The following is an 18,808-nucleotide window of genomic DNA, read 5'->3' as shown; positions in this document are numbered from 1 at the left end:
TGTTTCAGGCATCTTCCAAAATGGCCAGGGTAACTGACTCAGAAAGCTTGTGCGGATGTGCGAGTGACCGGGCACCGTTCATTTGACATTCGCTCTTTTGTGATGCCTTTCCGTACTCGGAGCGAGCTGTGGGAGCGGGGCGTTGGTTGCTAGTAACCAGCAAGATGCTTTTCATAGATGTGTGCTCTGAATGCCACGTAAAAACCAGATTCCACAGAATGTTGCACGCCCATGAAAATGCGCGCGCGGATGCACACACATGTACCTATCCAGCAGGGCCGGCTCCTGCTTTTTCACTGATCCGGAGCGGTGAAGCACAAAAAATAATGAAATAAAAGACCCCCATGCCGCCCTAAGCTTGGCTGGAACACCGCCTCTTGCAATCTGCCGCCCCAAGCACGAGCTTCCTCGGCGGGTGCCTGGAGCCGGCCCTGCCATCCAGCCATCCAGGAGAAAAACTGTGTTAGTGGAACATCAAGCTGAGAAACCACCCAGGATTCATTCTGTCACCTTGTGGGTTTGCCTTCGCCGATATTTGTGTGCACGCCTCTCTTGACTGACTTCTATGTGCAGTAAAAAGATGCAGTGTATGTAAGAGACTACAAACGGGAAACTTACCTCCTGCATATCCAGTACAATGTTGTGCTAACTGTGCAACAGAGTCTTTGCCTCTAACCTGATATCATTAGTGTAGAAGACAAAAATGTAGTCTATAGACTAGAGAGAGAATTGTAATCCCAAATGGCGAGCTAGACAGGAGGCTAATTCACCATTTGCTGATGCATGTATCTTTTTTTCCATTTTTAAAAGTGCTGGAGCCAAACATCATTGTGGTCTCTCCTGTTTTTGATTTGTTCCCAGGTTGTTAGTGAGTACTTTCCTTCGGAACAGGCCACAGACTTTATTGAGGCCACATTGGGTGGTCTGCTATCTGCTAGCCCCACCTGTGCCACGGCAGCTGGACTGTGGATGAAGATCATCCTAAAGGAGTGTGGAGGTGCCATGCTGGACGAGGTAAAACTGGGAACTGGAGCGCTTTTCTACCTGAACTCTAGGCTTTTTGATCTTTGCCCTCATGTGTAAGGAAGAAAAATCTTGCTGTTTCTCCCCCTCGGACATAGAGTCGATTCCATCTCTGTTTCTACCCTAAGATAGGCAATGGCAGAATCAATAGCAGTAGACTGAGATAATCCAAGGGAAAAGGAAGATGGTTGGTTGTTTATTGGTCTAGCTTGTTGCCACAGTATTCAGCCAAGAAAGGCTTGAGAAAACAGACTCTGGGGAAAAGACAAGAAGACAGAATGACTGGCACTTGGAGGCCTCCAGGTATTAGGAGGCCTATGATTAAGGGCTACATGGATTAAAAAGAGCGCTGGGCTATTGCCAGCCTCTTGCCAGGTTTCTGAGCCTGGGCTCCAGCCCGAGCAGGAACAGCTCCACTTTCAGCCCCATGGTGCAAGCCCCACAGGCCCAGGTTGACCTGAGCTCTGAAACTCAGTGCTGTGGGATTTTTTTGCTGTGTAGACCTACCCTTTAAGAAGAGAAGGAGGGAGGGAGAAAACTCTAGTGTCTTTGGGATCCACTATTTATATGCCTTATTCTGGCGCCCAGTGCATTAGGGCTAGATGAAAGGAGCATTCCACAAATCTTCTAACAAGGCTGGTGAAAGGCCTCAGGACAGGGAACCCTCGCAGCAGAACTGCCATGTTTGCACAGTGTTTTGAAGATGTGAAGGGCTAGGAATGAATATGAGAGGTAGTCCCCTGTTCATAGTCCCAGGCATTTGCACACTGTCTTTAAAGCACTTGCATATTTTGTGCTTGTGGTTGTTGATGAGCTCTGCATTCTTCGAGGCAAATGGTCAGATTTGGCTGCTTAAATCACACCTGCAAAATCTGGGCAAGCAAAGCCGCCTTTTGTGCATGTGAACTGGTTTATGTAATGCAGAGCTGGGCACTACCACATTAAATTACCTGGTATGTCTATGTGTGTGTCAGGGTTAATTTTTACAGCCGTGTGTGGGCAATTTGTGTGGGTTCAAGTTACACAGACGTATTTGAACATTTGCTTCTTGAAGTGAGGCATTTCTAAAAAAGCAGCAAATGGCTAAATAAAGGTTTTGATTCTGTAGAGTGAATGGAGAGAAAGAAAAAGGGACATTTCTTTCTGGTTTTGTTCCTTCCAGGTGCCAGATATCCTGGCTATACTATATCGCCACATGCCTACTATCCAGGAGGGCAGCTTGAGGCAGTTCCTGGTGGAGGCAGTGTCCATTCTAGCTCACCATCACCAAGAGGCAGTGATCTCCAGCCTCCTCAGCAAACGTCTGCCGATGGACAGGTATATACCGCTACCTATTGCATTCATCTTGGTAAAACATGGATCCCACAGCTTTACTAGGAGATGTAGGGCTTCATTTAAGCAGCAGACAGTTTGGGATCATTCCTAAGGGTTAAGAGCCTGGCTCTTTCTGCAGGAAGGTCCAAGAACATGTTAAGGGGGGTGCGGAGAGAAATTAAGTGTCATTCTGTTTCCATTCATGAATAGCTGCTTTGACATCCTAAAGACCTATCTTTACTGGTATAACTGGAGTGTATTGTTGGAAACATCTGTCTCTCTAGACGCCTGAATTGAGCTCACTCTGGAAATGAGCAGTGGCTGTTGGTTTCCTGGTAGCATGACAGCTTCAAGTGCAAATCCCTGGCTGATTGCAAAGACTAGGGCCAATATTATCATCAGACCTCTGCTTGGTATCAGTGAGGGTGTGGCTGCTAGAGCAGTGTTGCCATCCTTGGTACTTAAAAGTGGACTGGAAGCAGATCCACCATTTCGTTTAAAGATCCCTAACTGAGTTATCAGTGATCAGTGCTGGAATCTAAGACCATAAGAACAGCCATACTGGGTCAGACCAAAAGGCCATCTAGCCCAGTAGTCTGTCTTGCGACCGTGACCAGTGCCACATGCCCCAGAGGAAATGAACACAACAGGTCGTTGTCAAGTGATCCATCCCCTGTTGCCCAGTCCCAGCTTTTGGCAAACAGAGGGTAGGGACACCATTTGTGAAGGGGACATAGGATGGCCATGAATATTCGTTCTCATAGTTGTATGTCCATCGAGTAGGAATCTGGCTGTTCTTTCATCCACTTGCCTTCCAAACCCTAGATCTTTGGGAGCCACATGCTCATGATTCTATATTGACTGGGAAGTGGAGAAAACAGGAAGTGAGGTTGGCGCTCTGTGTCCTGTCCTTCTGAAGTCTAGTATTAATGGTTAGGCTGCAGGAAGACTAGGTCACTTAACTTAGTTCTGTAACTGGAAACTCCATATTTAAACACGCGGAGCGTTGAAGGAGGACAGGACTCCTAACTCTCTCATCATAGGCAAGGAGAACATTTGGTCGTTACTAAAATATGACGCATTCAGGGTGAGCCACAAAAGTGTCCAGGGCTCACCTGTAACTTCTTTTAAACTGCAGTGACACCGCTGAGCTGTGGAGATCTCTGGGGGGAGACCCCTTGCTGGCCACTCACGTCCTACGAGCCCTAATAGAGAAAATAAAGACTCCAACAAGTACAGAAGGCAGCATCACCTCAGAGACACAAACTGACAGGCATTTGGCAGCTGCTGAACCTCTCTCAGTAAGTTAGATGACAGACACGTCTTTCAGGCTTTCCTGTGCCCTGTGACAATCCTGCTGATGGAAAGCGGGAAGTGTGGTATAATATTGCTGTGTGGGCACTTCTCCTCTGATGGACTGTTTCCCTGAGTCCGGCTCTGCTGTCTGTGGAACAAATACGGCAGTTTTAGCTACGTTACTGATTTCCTTAATACTATCTGGCCATTAGAAAGTCTTTGGAGCAGGTTTCTCACAGTGCTTTGCAAATCTTCCTTTGGACTCGCAGCATGCCTTGGGAGGTCATACACATTTCTACAGATGTGGGAAAGTGAGCCACAAGTTAAGCAAGTTGCTCGCTGTCATTCAAGTTACTGGCAGAAGGGAGAATTTCGTACAGCAGATATCAGAAGGGGAGAGAGGGTGTGATGGTGTTGGGAAGAGATCTCCTTTTTTACCATGCTCTCCTTTCAGGCAACATGTGCCATCTTTGAGGTGGTGTCAGCCCTGCAGTCGAGCAAAGCTGTGCGGGAACTGCTCCCAGAGTTGTTTCCTGTTCTCCTGCAGCAGGTCAGCCAAACCCTCGGACAAAAGCTGCCTTTGCCAACGAGAAGCAGCCCGAGCAAAATCCGAAAAGGGCTACAACTTCCTGAGGGCAACCCTTGCCGGTAATTAGAAGGAAGGGAGAAAAACCAAGAGAATTCCAGGAGAGTTGTGTGACGCTCCCCAGGAGTTCCCAGGGTTACGAGGCACCTTACCATCACGTGCCCTTCGAGTGAGGAAGTCTTGTCTGTGCCTGCTGTGGGTCAGTTCCCTGAAACTACCAGGCTCTGGCAAAACAAACCCTGCCACCCAGGCCTCCTCAGACCTCAGTCCCTTTGTACAGGTTAATGACAGGCACACACCCACCCCCGAGTCTTCTGACCATTCCGTATAGTGTCCAGCCCTTTATCCACTGAACTCCCACAGAATTGTCAGGCCTGCTGTTCCCAATGGAACAGTACACACCAGTTTATTACTTCTTCTTTAGACTCTGTACTCGATACTTATACTCTGTACTGCAAAACACACAGCACTTAGATATATTTCTAGTGAAAACAAGAACCGAAATTCTCAAAAAACAGAGATTCCAGTGATTGTGAGTAAGAATGCAAGCAAAAAATGGTTACATTTCAAATGAAATCATAACCTGCTCCTAGAAACTAAACTTAACCAACAGGTTAACCTCCTGTCTCAAGATGTTTCTCACCCAAAGTTCTCAACCAAGCCTGATCGCGACCCTCTTTCATGAAGCAAACTCACAGTCCATCTACTTCCTAAGTGAAAGATGTCCCCCAAATAGACTAGAGCAAACCTTTGATGTGTACCCCAAAATTGGGTCCCCACCCCCTGTCTACTTCCTGCTACTTTTCTTTCTTTGAAGTTCTCACAGTCCTTCTCAACTGAATGTGAACCCTACATGCTTAATGTACATGTAAACAAACAGATGGATAAACATTTCTTGCCTGAAAGAAAACCATTTTGTCACCTTTCCTGGTGACTAGTCCCGAGACACAGATCCTAAGAATGTAATTTCCAATGCATATCCATGACTTTTGACACAGCATCTGTACATGCGTTTCACAATGATGTTGGTGACATGGGCTTTTATTTGAGACTCATGGGGCAATCTTTTAGTGAGCTAGAATGTATGTACCAGGCCCCTCGGCACCCACTCTGTGCCCCTCGCCAGTTAACACTAAGATTCCTGAGTCCTCAGTTGACTTCAGCTCTGGTAGCACATTAATGTACATTTCCCACCAATCTCGCAACATTATTAGTTTCTCTTCTTGTTGTGTTTCTTTATTCCATGCCAACAAGGTGCTCAAATTACAGACTTCATGGTTTTATAATGTCTCTGAATTTTCCTAGGAAACCAGGATCTCAGCTCTGTTCACGGATGGGCAGCAGGTATCAAATAAACATAAGGAAGTACTACTTCACACAACACACGGTCAACCTGTGGAACTCATTGCCAAGGGGTGTTGTGAAGGCCAAAAGTATAACTGGGTTTTAAAAAAAAAAAGAATTAGATAAGTTCATGGAGAACAGGTCCATCAACGGCTATTAGGCAAGATGATCAGGGATGCAACCCCAAGCTCTGGGTGTCCCTAGGCCTCTGACCGCCAGAAACTGAGACTGGACAACAGGGATTGGATCATTTTATGATTGCCCTGTTCTGTTCATTCCTGCTGAAGAAGCTGGCATTGACCACTGTTGGAAGACACTGTACTGGACTAGATGGATCATTGGACTGAGCCAGTAAGGCTGATCTTATGTAGTGGCCACAGTGGGTCAGGTTTTCAAGATGGGTGCCTCAGTTTTGTCCACAAAACTTGAATTTGTTCAGATGGATGGGTACCTAGCTATGTGATTGCTGGCACTGCAGACACGAGTATATATTCTGCTCATGCTGTTGGCCCATGTGCAGGCCCATTTTAGGTACCTATATGTGACGGGGTGGTAGGCTGTGCCCTGGCCTCTTCCATGCACACAGACTGCTCTGAGTCCCTCCAAAGTGTTCTAGGGATGCCTGCTCCTGAGATCCTGGTGGTAAGGGCTCTGATGACTGTTTGACCCCACTGGATGATCTTAAATCACCTTTACGCTTGACCTTTGTTTTCTTTCTCCTCCCTCTTGTCTATACTTTCATGTCTAGGTTCCTCCAGCCCCTTTACATATATTTCCTCTTTACCTGGCCCTTCAGGTTTTATTTCCACCCTCCTGGGCCTCCATACCTGCCTTGGTGTCCCTGTTAGAAAGGCATTCCAGTCCATGCCCAGTAGAAGGCAGTGGGGCAATCCATCCACTCCCCCTACATGTTTCTGCCTAAACTTCCCCTTAATTTTCAGAGTCACCTCTGCCATTGGGCAGAATTTATTGTCCCCATGGACCTGGTATTCAGTTTTGATCCTACCTCTGGGAAGTATCCAGTGGGGTTTCACTAACTCGTGCCTGATTAGCAAACAGGATGAAGCTGTGTCCATTAGTCCCTTTGGTGGCTCCTCCCTACCCAGACCGATACGGTAGGTACTTTCTTTTTTCTTCCCTGCCTGGGAGTCTTGTCCCAACCACAAAACTGGGCAAACCCCCAGTCCATTTTCGGACAGTCTCTTTTTAGATGTCCTTCAGGTCCATGTCGGAAGCACACCGTAGGCCAAGCTCCCACTACAGTTCCTTGAGGCTCCTCCCTCTTCTTCTTGCTGCCCTTCCCAGCTGTAGGCACTCTGCTCCTTCTCAGATCTAGTCCCTTAAGCCACTGACTCACTCTGGGAATGTCCGCCTCTGCAAATTCCTCTCACTTTAACTGTGGGGTCCAGATGAACTGGCTGGCGCCACAGAACCCATCCTCGGGTATGCTCAGGGAGACTCTGAAGAAACTTCCAGAACCATGCAGTCCATGATCTCCCCCACAGTCTGAGTATCTGGCCTTACCAATGAGTGGCCCAATCTTTTAATTTCTGTCCAAATGCACAGAGGCATAATCCCTCAATCCATCTTTCAACTCTACATTTCTGGCAGTACTTTTCTGTGGACCGGCCCCACCTCATCCAGCATGGCTGCCTTAATCATGTCCTAATCTCTTGCCTGCTCATCACTAAAAGCCCTAGATGTGCTTCCCCGGTTAAATAGGGTGTCAGTTGAAGGGCCCACATTGTTCTGTCCCTAGCAGGTCTCACTGCTCCTCCTTGAAGAGTAACCAAAAACACATGGGGGTTGTTCGCGGGTCCCATTTTACAGTCTGATCTCCTGTGCCTGGTTTCCATTTCCTGTCACGGGACTCACCAAACTTTGGGGGAGTTGTTGCCAGACCTGGGCTTGCTCCCGTATAAATTCCTGCCGACTCTTTTGCTGTTAAACCTACCGGGCAAGGAAAGGCTGTTTTTCTGCCTGCTGGGATTGTTGGAAGGTCTGTCAGGTCTTCTACACCAGCGGTCTCCAAACTGGGGTGCGCGGGATGATCCAGGGGGGGGCATGGCAGCAGTAGCGCCGCCGGATGGCACTCCGCCGTTATTTTCCCTTCGGCGGCAGCTCTGCACGTCCACGGCTGGTGCTCCCCTCTGGCGGCCTGTCTGCGGCAGGTCTCCCATCGGTGGCGCGTCTGCGGCAGGTCACCCTGGGGGTGCGTGAGCCAAAACGTTTGGAGACCACTGTTCTACACCAGCAGTTCTCAACCGGGCCGGTTTTAGGGGGTCTGCCAAGCAGGGTTGGCTTTAGACTAGCTGGGGCTCAGGGCAGAAAGCTGAAGCCTTGAGCCCAGCCCCTGCACTAAAGCCCCAAGCCCCTGCACCCTGTGAGGTTAAAATCTGGAGCCAGGAGCCCCAAACTCTGATGCCTGGCAGGGCAGAGGCCTGGAACTGGGCCATGGAGTATTTCTAGCATGTTGAGGGTGGGGGGAGGCTCAGAAACAGAAAGGTTGAGAACCCCTGTTCTACACTTCTCTTTGCTGCTTCATCACCCATTTCAGTGGTCTCCATCTCCTCCATCGCCTGGACTGCCAAACGTCTACACCGGCTTCTCCAACGGGCTCTCCATTTGCATAGATAACAGGGAAATCCCTGATGAGCCCCCAGCTGTGACAGAGAGGGGTGTTGCACCCCCACATCTTCCACAAACACAGACCGCGTTGAGACTTTTTTGCTTGTAAACACCAATGTATAGTCTATTTAATCCCCCTACCAATACATAGCACCTTTACATTGTATCTCAACTTTCTAAACTCTTCTCCAAAAGTCAGGTGGGGGGTAAGGTGTTTCCACTCAGAGACCTCACTTTGTCAGGCTCTCCTAGCTTTTTGTCTTTCTGTTTCTCTTAGGGTGACCAGACAGCAAGTGTGAAAAATCAGGACGGGGGGTGGGGTGGGGGGGATAGGCACCTGTATAAGATAAAGCCCTAAATATTGGGACATCTAGTCACCCAAGTTTCTTTCTCTGTCTGTTCCCCTCAAAGGGCTCCTGCCCATGTCCTTTTATACAGTTTTCCTGTTAATGGAATGATTGGTTCCTTGACTCACTAGCCCCAATCTGACCTCATAATCAGGTACACCTCTATCCAATTAGGCCTTCTGTGAGGAACCGAATTAGTACGAACAGTGACCAGAGTGCTGACTCAAGTGCAAACCCTCAGTACTCTGTCACCTCATATCTGGAGATATGACCCCAAAATGTCCATTAGTGATCACCACACTCTATGCCCCCTGTTTCTGGGTCCTGATCATGTATCTTTTCCAGATCACTGTACTCTGCTAGTGCCCATACTCCTTGCAGAAAGAGAAAAAGGACTGCAAAATTTTGTCCCTAGCAAAACTAGTCCTATGAGATGTATGAGACTGAAACTTACCTCCCAGCATCAAGTCCTTCCAGGGACACTGGTGTCCAGGACATTGCCAATGGATCAACTGCCGATTGAACAGCAGACCTGAGAAGTAACCGGGGCTTCCTGACTCTCTGTTCAAGCTGCACCTTCCTCCTGATTGCTGCAGTTCTGTGCCTCTCTTTCCCCAGGCTTTCTATCAAAGCATTAGAAGCTGTGCTTTTCAAGGGTGGGAATGAGAGACTGGTGAGAGCGCTCAGGAAGCAGAGGACTTGGACTCTTGTGGAAAACCCCAAGACGCACCATGAGGGAGTGTGTCTGCTGGTGAGGTAAGAGATCTAGGAGGCATCATTTTATCCTTGGGAATGAGTAGCCAATAGAGTGGCTGAGAGGGAACCTCCCGTTTATAGCTTTGTGGGCGGGGGTTGTGGGGGTGTCCTGGGTGGAAACACACAGCTCCCACTCCTAGATATCAGAGCTGTATGCTCAGAGCAGCTGAGTTTTTGAAGTGTGCAATCTAGCCCATGAGCGGTTTCTTTTGTCTTCCAGGCTTCTGCTAAGATCTGGACTCATAACACCGGAGATCATACAGAGCCTCCTCCCCTGGGTGAATTCCCCCTCAGAAAACCACCGAGTCACCAGCACAGCTTTCCTTGCCAAGGTAAGACACAGGGCTCTGAAGAGCAGTTTCACCGTTAGACTCTTGTCTGCCTTTCTTTCGGGAGTTGTACAGTTCAGTTCATAGGAGTAATTGTCATTTTAGACAGTAGAATAGGTCCTCCTTTATATGGAAACCTCACCAGGAACTTCACGATACCTTTCTGAGTCCTTCTCTCTCTCTGTGTGGTTTTTATTGCCGTCATTGCCTATACTAGCTACACAACCACAGGTGCTGGCTGAGAGAGATACGGACAGAGTTTGGATGACTGGACCTCTTCTGCCAAGTCCTAGTGCTGATCCTAACCAACAGCTCCTGATTTTGGTTTAGCTCAGCACATCTTCTGAATGAACCGAGTGTCCTAATACTACCAACCAAGCAACCTACAACTACATTAATGTCTATCTTAGGTTCTCATTACTCTAGTATCAGAGTACCTCTAAACTCTTTAATGTCTGTGGCATAAGCCCCATGGAGGGGACAATGCTAATGGAGAGCTTGAACAAAGGGCAGAATGTAAAGGACCCAGAGTTGGGGCTGGAGACCCTAGTGAGGGCAATGGGACTCTTCTTGACTACCCCAGAAGGGGTTCCTTTGGACTTTGGGACTCAGCCAGAGGCCTGAGCCACAGAAGACACACTGAGGACGGCTGGCAGGGTGCACCAGGGGTGAGAAAAGGACTGTGATACCATACCCAGCCACTAAGAGGCTCTCAAGAGGTGAGTGGATCCCTATTCTAGTGCCCAAAAGGAAAGCTCCATGTTTTGTAGACCTTTCTCATTTGTGTGGAATTTCTCATTTGTGTTACAGTGTATTATGTGCCAAGTATCAGAGGGGTAGCCATATTTGTCTGTATCCTCAAGACTGGGGCTGTAGGAGGACTCCTTGTTGTTTTTAGTGTATGACATGTCTGCTCAAATTCTATTCCCAATCTTAATGATCATATTGGGGCTAATGGACAGGTTGATTTTCTTTCAGCTAATGAGTGATCCCATGCTCAGGGAGAAGAAGTTGCTTAAGCCAATCTTACACATCTTGGAAGAAAAGTCATATGATAGGAACAGCATTGTCCGCCAGATGGCTGTAAGAGGCCTGGGAAATTTAGTTTATGGGGCACCTGAGAAGGTAAGAGAGAATACTGACTAGAATGCAGCATAACGAGAGAAACCAAGGAAAATAGTTGTTCGGAGTTTACAGAGGCTGCACACAATGCACTAGGCCAAATTCTCCTCTCTCACATACCCGAGTAACCTCTTTGCAGTCAATACAGAGCAAGCTAGATCCTTTGCTAAGCTGGGCATAAGCAAACAATCTGTGCACTTTAATATGACCATGTGTAAATGTCTCCATCTAGGAACAAAAAAAATGCAGGCCATACTTACAGGATGAGAGACTCTATCCCAAGAAGCAATGATGCTGAAAACCACTTGAGTCATGGCAGAGAATCAGTTGAACATAAGGTGTCCCAATGCGAAGTTGTGGCCAAAAGGGCTGAAATGATCCTTAGAGGCATAAAGAGAGGAATCTTGACTAAGAGTAAAGAAGTTCTTTTCCCTCTGAATATGACACTCATGTGAGCACTGCTGGAATGCTGTGTCCAGATCAGGTGTCCACAATTCAAGAAGGATGCTGATAAATTAGAGAGGATTCAGAGAAGAGTCCCAAGAATTCTCAAAGGATTGGCAAAGATACCGCTAGTGATAGACTCAAGGAGCTCAATCTATTTAGCTGTACAAAGAGAAGGTTAAGGAGTGACTTGAGGACAATGGGGGAAAATGAAGTTAGACTAATTCAGACTGTTAATAAGGCATTGATTTTTAATGGTAATTTTAATTAACCATTGGAACAATTTACCAAGGGTTGTAGTGGATTCTCTGTCACTAGCAATTTTAAAATCAAGATTGAACGTTTTTCTAAAAGATACACTCTAGTTCCAACAGAGACTATTTCGGGGAAGTTCAATGTTATGCAGGAGGTCAGACTGGATAATCGCAAGGGTTCCTTTTGGCCTTGGAATCTAAGTAACTAGGAATGTAATAATAGGATGACACAGGTGTATGATGGCACCAAGTTTGGCTCATTGTAGCTCGAACCTGGTCTGAAAGATAGCTATAGGTCTCCGGGGCGTGGGAGGGGGAGAAGAAATTCCCACAGCTTCATAACTGCTAAAGAAAACGTATTAGAAGTGTGATCAGTGATCAGTGTTCTTTAATGTCGTATGTTTGTCCAGGTGAAAAAGCACAAGAAGTTTCTTATGGTCATCCTGCTCAGGGCCTTAAGTGACCCTTTCAGTTCTGAAGTCATTGGCGAGAGCATGAAAGCAGTGGCCAAAGTCCTGAAGGAGCTGAAAGAGAAGGACATAGGTTCTTCCTTCAGAGACCTCACCCAAGAGATCCAGACCTACTTTGACAACGTATGTGACCAGAACTCTCCAGCCCCATTTCAAGCGGTCTTGATTAGACTCCATTTACTCCCTGGGCATTGCTCATGTCAGAGTGAAGAGATGTTTCGGCCCCAGGGAAGAGAGGTGTTTTACGGAGGAGGAGAACATTAGGAGGATGGGGATGACATCCCTGCTCCCACAGTCTCCCCCTTCTGTTCTTCTTTCTTGCCACTGAGAACCTCAAAGAAAGTCTGAATACTAGATTAGGTAGCTAGATAACCATGAAAAGGGGGTTCCAAGGTACAATAGAGAGCGTTGGGCCTGCTCTCTACCATTTTTACGTGAGAGGGTTGGAATGATTCCGTTTTGCAGAGAATTTTGAGATGTCAAATTTTGGTTTTGTTCCTATTTGTGGCAATCCCTCTCCCCAAACTTCAAAACTCTTTGTGAAACAGAATTCCTATTCTCAGCCGAGCTCTATTGAAAGCCTTGGGTCCGGGCAGTCTGCTCTCAGACTATCCCAGTGGTGGGAACCCAGGAAACTGTGGGAGCTAGAAGTGCCAGGGAGTTGCAAATTTGAGAGCCAGGGTCCCAGACGCTGGGGGTTTGGAAGCCCACGATCCCAGTCAGCCTGCTAGATCGGCTTCCAGGGAGCTGAATGGGTGCACTGGCAAGACAGCAGGCAGGTTTCTAAGGACCCCTGCCTGGCTTCTGGAGGAATTTCATCAAAATGGAACTGTCGCTAAAATAGTTTGATGAATCAGCAAATTCAAATCAAAAATTAGTTCATGAAAGTGTTCCCGACTAGCTGTAGTTGGAATCCCTCGACTTTAGCGTAGAAGAGATGGCTGTGCGAGGTACGTGATGTGAATGTCCCTTAGTTACTAACTTGTGGGGCTTTCTTGGCTGTAGGAGGACGATGCTCTTCGTTTATGGTCCTTTGTCCTATTTGGCATCCTGGCCCGCCTGACCAAAAGAAAATGGAAGGGCTATTTCGCCAAGCAGGTTAGACAGAGCTGGGTCACACTTCTGCTGCACCTGCAAGATCCGAACCCCAGGGTTTCAGTGGTAAGTCCGAGAGTGACTTATTTACTAAGCCAAAGGAATCTTCCTCCCAATGACAGGGGAGCTCTGCTATTCCTGCCTGCTCTGGAGGCCCAAATTCCCCCCTCAGTTCATTGCCCTCCTGCTGAGTCAGTTCCCGCCAGGTTGGTCCATGGCTGCCTCACCAGAATCCAGGATAGGTCATGGGTCTGAGCCCGACAGCTCTCTCTTCCTGTCTGTCTCTGCACCCCAGGCCCCTGCCTCCCCAGAACAGAAGACAGACCTGGTGAAGCAGCTTTCGTAGGTAGATCTGATCCAAAAAGACATTGATGCTACCTCCAGGTTGCAGTGGAAGCTCTCCCCTCTATTAGTCATTCCTGCATGTTTTCTGCCAATTACATCCAGATGAATCCCTTTTTATCCTGGAATAGATGAGCAGGCAAGCAGATGAGTTCTCTTTGAATGACCAAAGCACTCAGTAGGGAACAATTAAATGGTGTGACACGCTTCCTTTTTTCAGGAATGCAGAGCTACGTTTCACCTCTGTGTCCCGTTTTTGGGACCGAAGAGGCTCCAATCTGCCGTGAATGAACACCTTGATGGCACAGCCGAGCTGAAGCCTGAAGAGCTCCAGGTGGACATTTGCAGACACCTTGTGAGTGAGCTGTTGAAGTGTCTGAAATTCTTGACTGGAGTGGTATGTGGTGGTGTAGAGGTGTGGGGGGGATGTGTGATGGGTAATGGAAATAACGGTCAGAGTGGGATATATGACTGAGGATGATGGGAAATGTAAATCTGCCACAGATCCCCATTTTTCCCACGTCCACCCAGTCACCTGTTCTTTCTCTGATTTACCTGTGGCTCGTAAAAGCATGTGCTGGCAGTCAAAGGGCACTTCTAGCCAGAGAGAGCTCATGTGTCCCTGATTTCCTCTAGGCCAAAGAGAATGCCGAGCTGCTGGAGAACTTGTACAAAAGCACCATCATGTACTTCTTTAGCAGATGGGAAGAGATCCGGGCAGTTGCAGCCAAGTTAGCTGGTGAGAGATGATGCCCAGTGTCCCTTTTGGTATTCCCATTGAGGGAGAGAGAAAAAAATCCCACTGTGCAGCACTGAGCTGCCATTAATCTCTCTGTGCCTCAGCTTCCCATACATAAATGGGGATGTTAATATCCCTACCTCTCCAGTGTGGTGGTCGGAGGAAATCATGACTTGCTATAAAGTGCTTTGGGATTGTTGCAGGGAAAGCACGGTGCAGTCATTTAGTAGTAGAGGCTGGGACACTGTCTCATAGGGCATGTTTACACTTGGAGCTGGGGGGCTAATTCCCAGCTTGATGAAACATACCCGCACTAGCCCTGAGTGCTAAAAATAGAGAGTAGCTGCGATGGCAGGAGCAGGAGGAAGTTTAACCACCCCAAGTATGATCCCATCCAAACCCCAAAGTCGATTCTCAAGGTGGCTAGCTCCTCCCACTGCTCGTGCTGCTTTAGCTACATTCTAATTTTAGCATGCGAGCGCTGTCCGAGCTAGAGTGGGCCTGTCCCATTGAACTGGGAGTGATCCCCCTCGCTCAAAGTGCAGACCCACCCACAGTGTTGCTCAGTGCTCTTCACTACTACTTCATCATTGGGAGGCATGCAGCCCACCTGCCCTCAGCACCTGCTGTTTCAGGTTCCTGGCCACACCACCTTGTCAAGGAGGCAAAAGGTTCCTCCGCTTTGGCCGTGTGCCCTCTTCTCCCAAGCATACCCAGGTGAGACAGGCAGGCATTGTGGCCTAAGTCCCACCTGTCAGTCACCTTGTGGGATCCCTGCTTAGAACTCACTTATTCCTGGCCCCAGGCCTTTGCTCAGACCACTAGACCAAGACACTAGCGTAGTATGTCTCCAATAACTGACAGCAGTGGCAAGAGGAACACAGACTCTTGAAAGCAAATGGGTTTTGCCTAAACATTCTTTAAAAAAAAAAGTCTTTCTCATTCTCTTCAGTGTGGACTCTAAACTGCACTAGCATCCTCTTGCCCACAGCTCACCCTTAGGCCCACAGTAGGAGAGGCCAAAGACCTGTCTAGGGGCTGCTAATATCACTTTGCACTCAACAAGGGAAGGTTTTATTGTTGTTGTTTGTTTTCCATTGTGTATTTAGGCATCATCCTGGAACACACAGACAGGCAGCGTATGAAATGGCTGAACCTGGACCATCTGCTGATGTGTAAGTAATAAATACAGCTGAAGTTCTGCTCATCCGTGAGTTCTAAAGGAATTTAGCTGACAAGCAGCAGTAACCGATACCACTGGTGCAAAGTGCATCAGCCACACATCCACGGACAAATTCAGTCTTGCCCAGTAGAAAGTCAGCTTTAATTTCCCCTGAAGGAGGCAGCTGCAGGGGGTGTGATGTGAGTCCGTGCATCTCCTGGTTGTCCTGGCAAGGCCCCCTCCGCAGCCAGTGCTATCCACTCTTTGGGCTTTATTGGCTCTCTGTGGACTGCCCAGGTGAGGAGAAATTGTAGCCACTTTCTGCTCCCCCAAATTTCCCACCAGCAATTTTTCTTCCAGTAGGTGCCCTGCATCCTGCACAAACCAGCTTGGACCTGGTCTCTGTTCAATTCCAGGGTTATTGGAGCTCAGACCGTGGCTCCTGAATAGAGATGGAAAATAAACTTAAAAGTGGAAGCTATTGAAACAATGGACCTTCTTCCATTTACAGCAGAGTGGATGACTTTCTGGTCGAGTCAGGGCCTCCCCACTTGTTGGGAGCATGGAAGGGAGCCAATGGAGGAACCTAAAGCTTTCTTTGTATTGGAGAGCTTCTGTAGCGTGCTATTCAGAGATAGTAAGTCTCCAGCTATTTCAGGCACAGGTGACAATATGAAAAGTGAGGCATATTCATCTCTCATGTATTTTCCATCCCAATAGAAGGACTGAGCCCAGTTTCACATTTTACAATGTGATCATTCAGCTCTGGTAGTTCAAGATTCTGTGATCACGCTTAGCTGTGATTTGACAGTCTGTACGCTAGCATGTTGTCCTCTGTCATTTCAGCTCTCCAGTTCCTCAAGAAAGACCCAAGTCCCTCTGTCCAGCTGGTGGCAACTGAGGTCCTAAATGACATCTGTCCTGGCCGAGTGCTTGGGGAATGAAGCGGGAGAGAAACATAAGAAGGCGCTCCAGTAGTATAAGGGCCCTACCGTCAATCAAACGTTAACCCCGCCCTTGGCCCTCGTAAGCCTTGCCCACTGGTCACTGGAAGTCCCAAGCCATGAGGTATTACTTCCAGGGTCAAGGCAGACAAATGACCGGAAGCAACGTGTGTCATGTGACCCCTCTAAGAACTCCTCCCATTGTCCTCTACCAATCGGGATGGGTTTCGCCCTGATAGGAACGCCCCAAGAGAAGATTTGACCAATCAGGGGGAGTTCCGGGGCAGGATGACCTGTCTGGAAGTGGTTCGTGTGACCCCTCTAAGAATACCTCCCACCACCGTCTACCAATCAGTAGGGGTTTGAGCCACTGGGGACCACCCCGAGAGGAGGTTTGACCAACCATGGGGAGTTACGGGGTGGGGTGATCTGTCTGGAAGTGGTTTGTGTGACCCCTCTAAGAATTCCTCCCACCGCCCTCTACCAATCAGGAGGGGTTTCAGCCACTGGGGATCACCCCGAGAGGAGATTTGACCAACTGGGGGGAGTTCCAGGCTGGGGTGACCCGTCCGGAAGTGCTTCGTGTGACCCCTCTAAGAACTCCTCCCACCACCTTCTACCAATCGCGATGGGTTTCGGCTGCAGAGGACCGCCCCGAGAAGAGATTTGACCAAAATGGGGCAGGTTCTCGGATTGGGTGAACCGTCCAGAAGAGGGTCATGTGAGCCCTCTAAGAACTCCTCCCAATGCCCTCTGCCAATCAGAGTGCAGCACCATCACCCCATCAGTCCCAGCGCTGGGCAGAGGAAGCCATCTCTCACCAAGAAGACATGTTTTAGAAATTGTGGAAAGGCTGAGAGGAAACATGGACTCCTTTACCACCCCCGTGAGACCTTCAGATTTTGTTTCAGCTCCGAGGACCTTTGGAGTTGTGTGGAGAAAGCGCTACGGCAGTGACAGTTCCGAGGAGGGCCCTTTGACTCAACCGTTGATGGGTTCGTCGGAACCCGACCCCAAAATCCAAACCTTTGTGAGGCATCCCGATGAGTGTGACAGCCTCTCATTGTCCATGCCCTAAAGTTGGAAGGCGATTGTGGCTTGGGGGAGTCACAAGGTGAACGGGAAAGACGGCGCTCAGGTAAATGAATGATTAAGAAGCGACGGTCGATCATGGGGGTGTAATGGGGTTAGGAATCGACCTGGCATTGCATAAATGTAAAAACAGGCAGTGGGGTGCTTACACTGTTTTTTGTCTGAAAATCTCTCAACAGCTCGACGATGCCTTTCTAGAGGCCTTTCAGAAGTTACACATCGGTAGCCCTGTGGGAGTAAATCCATCGCGCATCAGCTGTTTTTGCTCCTGTCTGAGACCCAGATCTCAAGAGGAAAATCCAGAAAAGGACAAAAATGGAAGAATGAACCAGCTCAGACTCCCTCATGGTAGGGATCATGGCCTCCTTTGTTTCAGGCGGCTGTAAAAGATTGTGTTAAACCAGGCGATTAATAAAACTTATTTAAATGTGCCAGAACGAACCTGTCCCCCTCCATACTTATGTTCGTAAAAGACGGTCCCAGGAACAGCCATGTCTCCACAGACGGCTCTGTTAAAGAAAATCTGTTAAACCCCCAGGAAAGTTGGAGGCTTTGACGGGGTCAATCTTCTTTTTCAAGTGGCCAAAAAGCATCCTAAAACTTTAAATAGAAGACAGGTCAGAGCTTGGCTTTCACACCAGGATGCTTACGCTTTACACAAACCAGCTCAAATACGTTTCAAAAGAACCAGGACCGTTGTTTCAGATGTGGACGCGCAATGGCAGGCAGATTTGGTCCGTATGCACCGCTTCTCCAAACACAACAGCGGTTTTAAATACATCTTAACAGTGACAGACATTCTATCCAAATATGCCTGGGCCTTAGGCCTAAAAGACAAGATGAGCGGTGAGGAATCCAAGGCCTTGAATGCTGTTTTTAGCCAAGGTCGCGTGCCTCAAAAATGACAAACTAATCGGTGGAAAGAATTTTGAAACAAACCTTTTAGCAGATTGTTGAAACGGCACAGCGTTAACGCTTTTTGTTACTGATAATGAAGTCAAAGCAGGGGTTGTGGAGCCATTTTAACAGAACTTGAAAAAGATGTGGAGGATGTGGCGATATTTTACAGCCCATAACGCCTTTCGCCACATTGACCTGTTACCTGACTTTATGAAGAGTTACAACCAGAGCTTTTACAGAACTCTACGTACCAGACCCGCTGATGTTAACCCTTCCAATTCTCTGAAGATATGGAAACCGGTTGATAGAGACGGTTTTAAAATAAAACCGGTTGTTGCCCCTTTTAGAAAAGGCGACCACGTGAGACTATCTAAAACCAAAGGAGCTTTTGAAAAAGGTTGTGAACAGACGTTTACTAATGAGATATTTATAGTGGATGAAGCCTTAACCAGGAGCCCGAGACCTGTATACCGATTAAAAGATTACGAGGGTGAGACAGTTACTGGATCTTTTTACCCTGAAGATTTACAAAAAGTAAACCCCAAACAAGACAAGATTTGCAGGATCGAAAAAGTTCTAGCGGAGAAAGGAAAAGGGAGAAAAAAGCAGCTACTGGTGAAA

Source organism: Eretmochelys imbricata, chromosome 20, assembly GCF_965152235.1.
Source record: "Eretmochelys imbricata isolate rEreImb1 chromosome 20, rEreImb1.hap1, whole genome shotgun sequence".
NCBI classification, from domain to species: Eukaryota; Metazoa; Chordata; order Testudines; family Cheloniidae; genus Eretmochelys; species Eretmochelys imbricata.
This window is presented reverse-complemented; position numbering follows the sequence as displayed.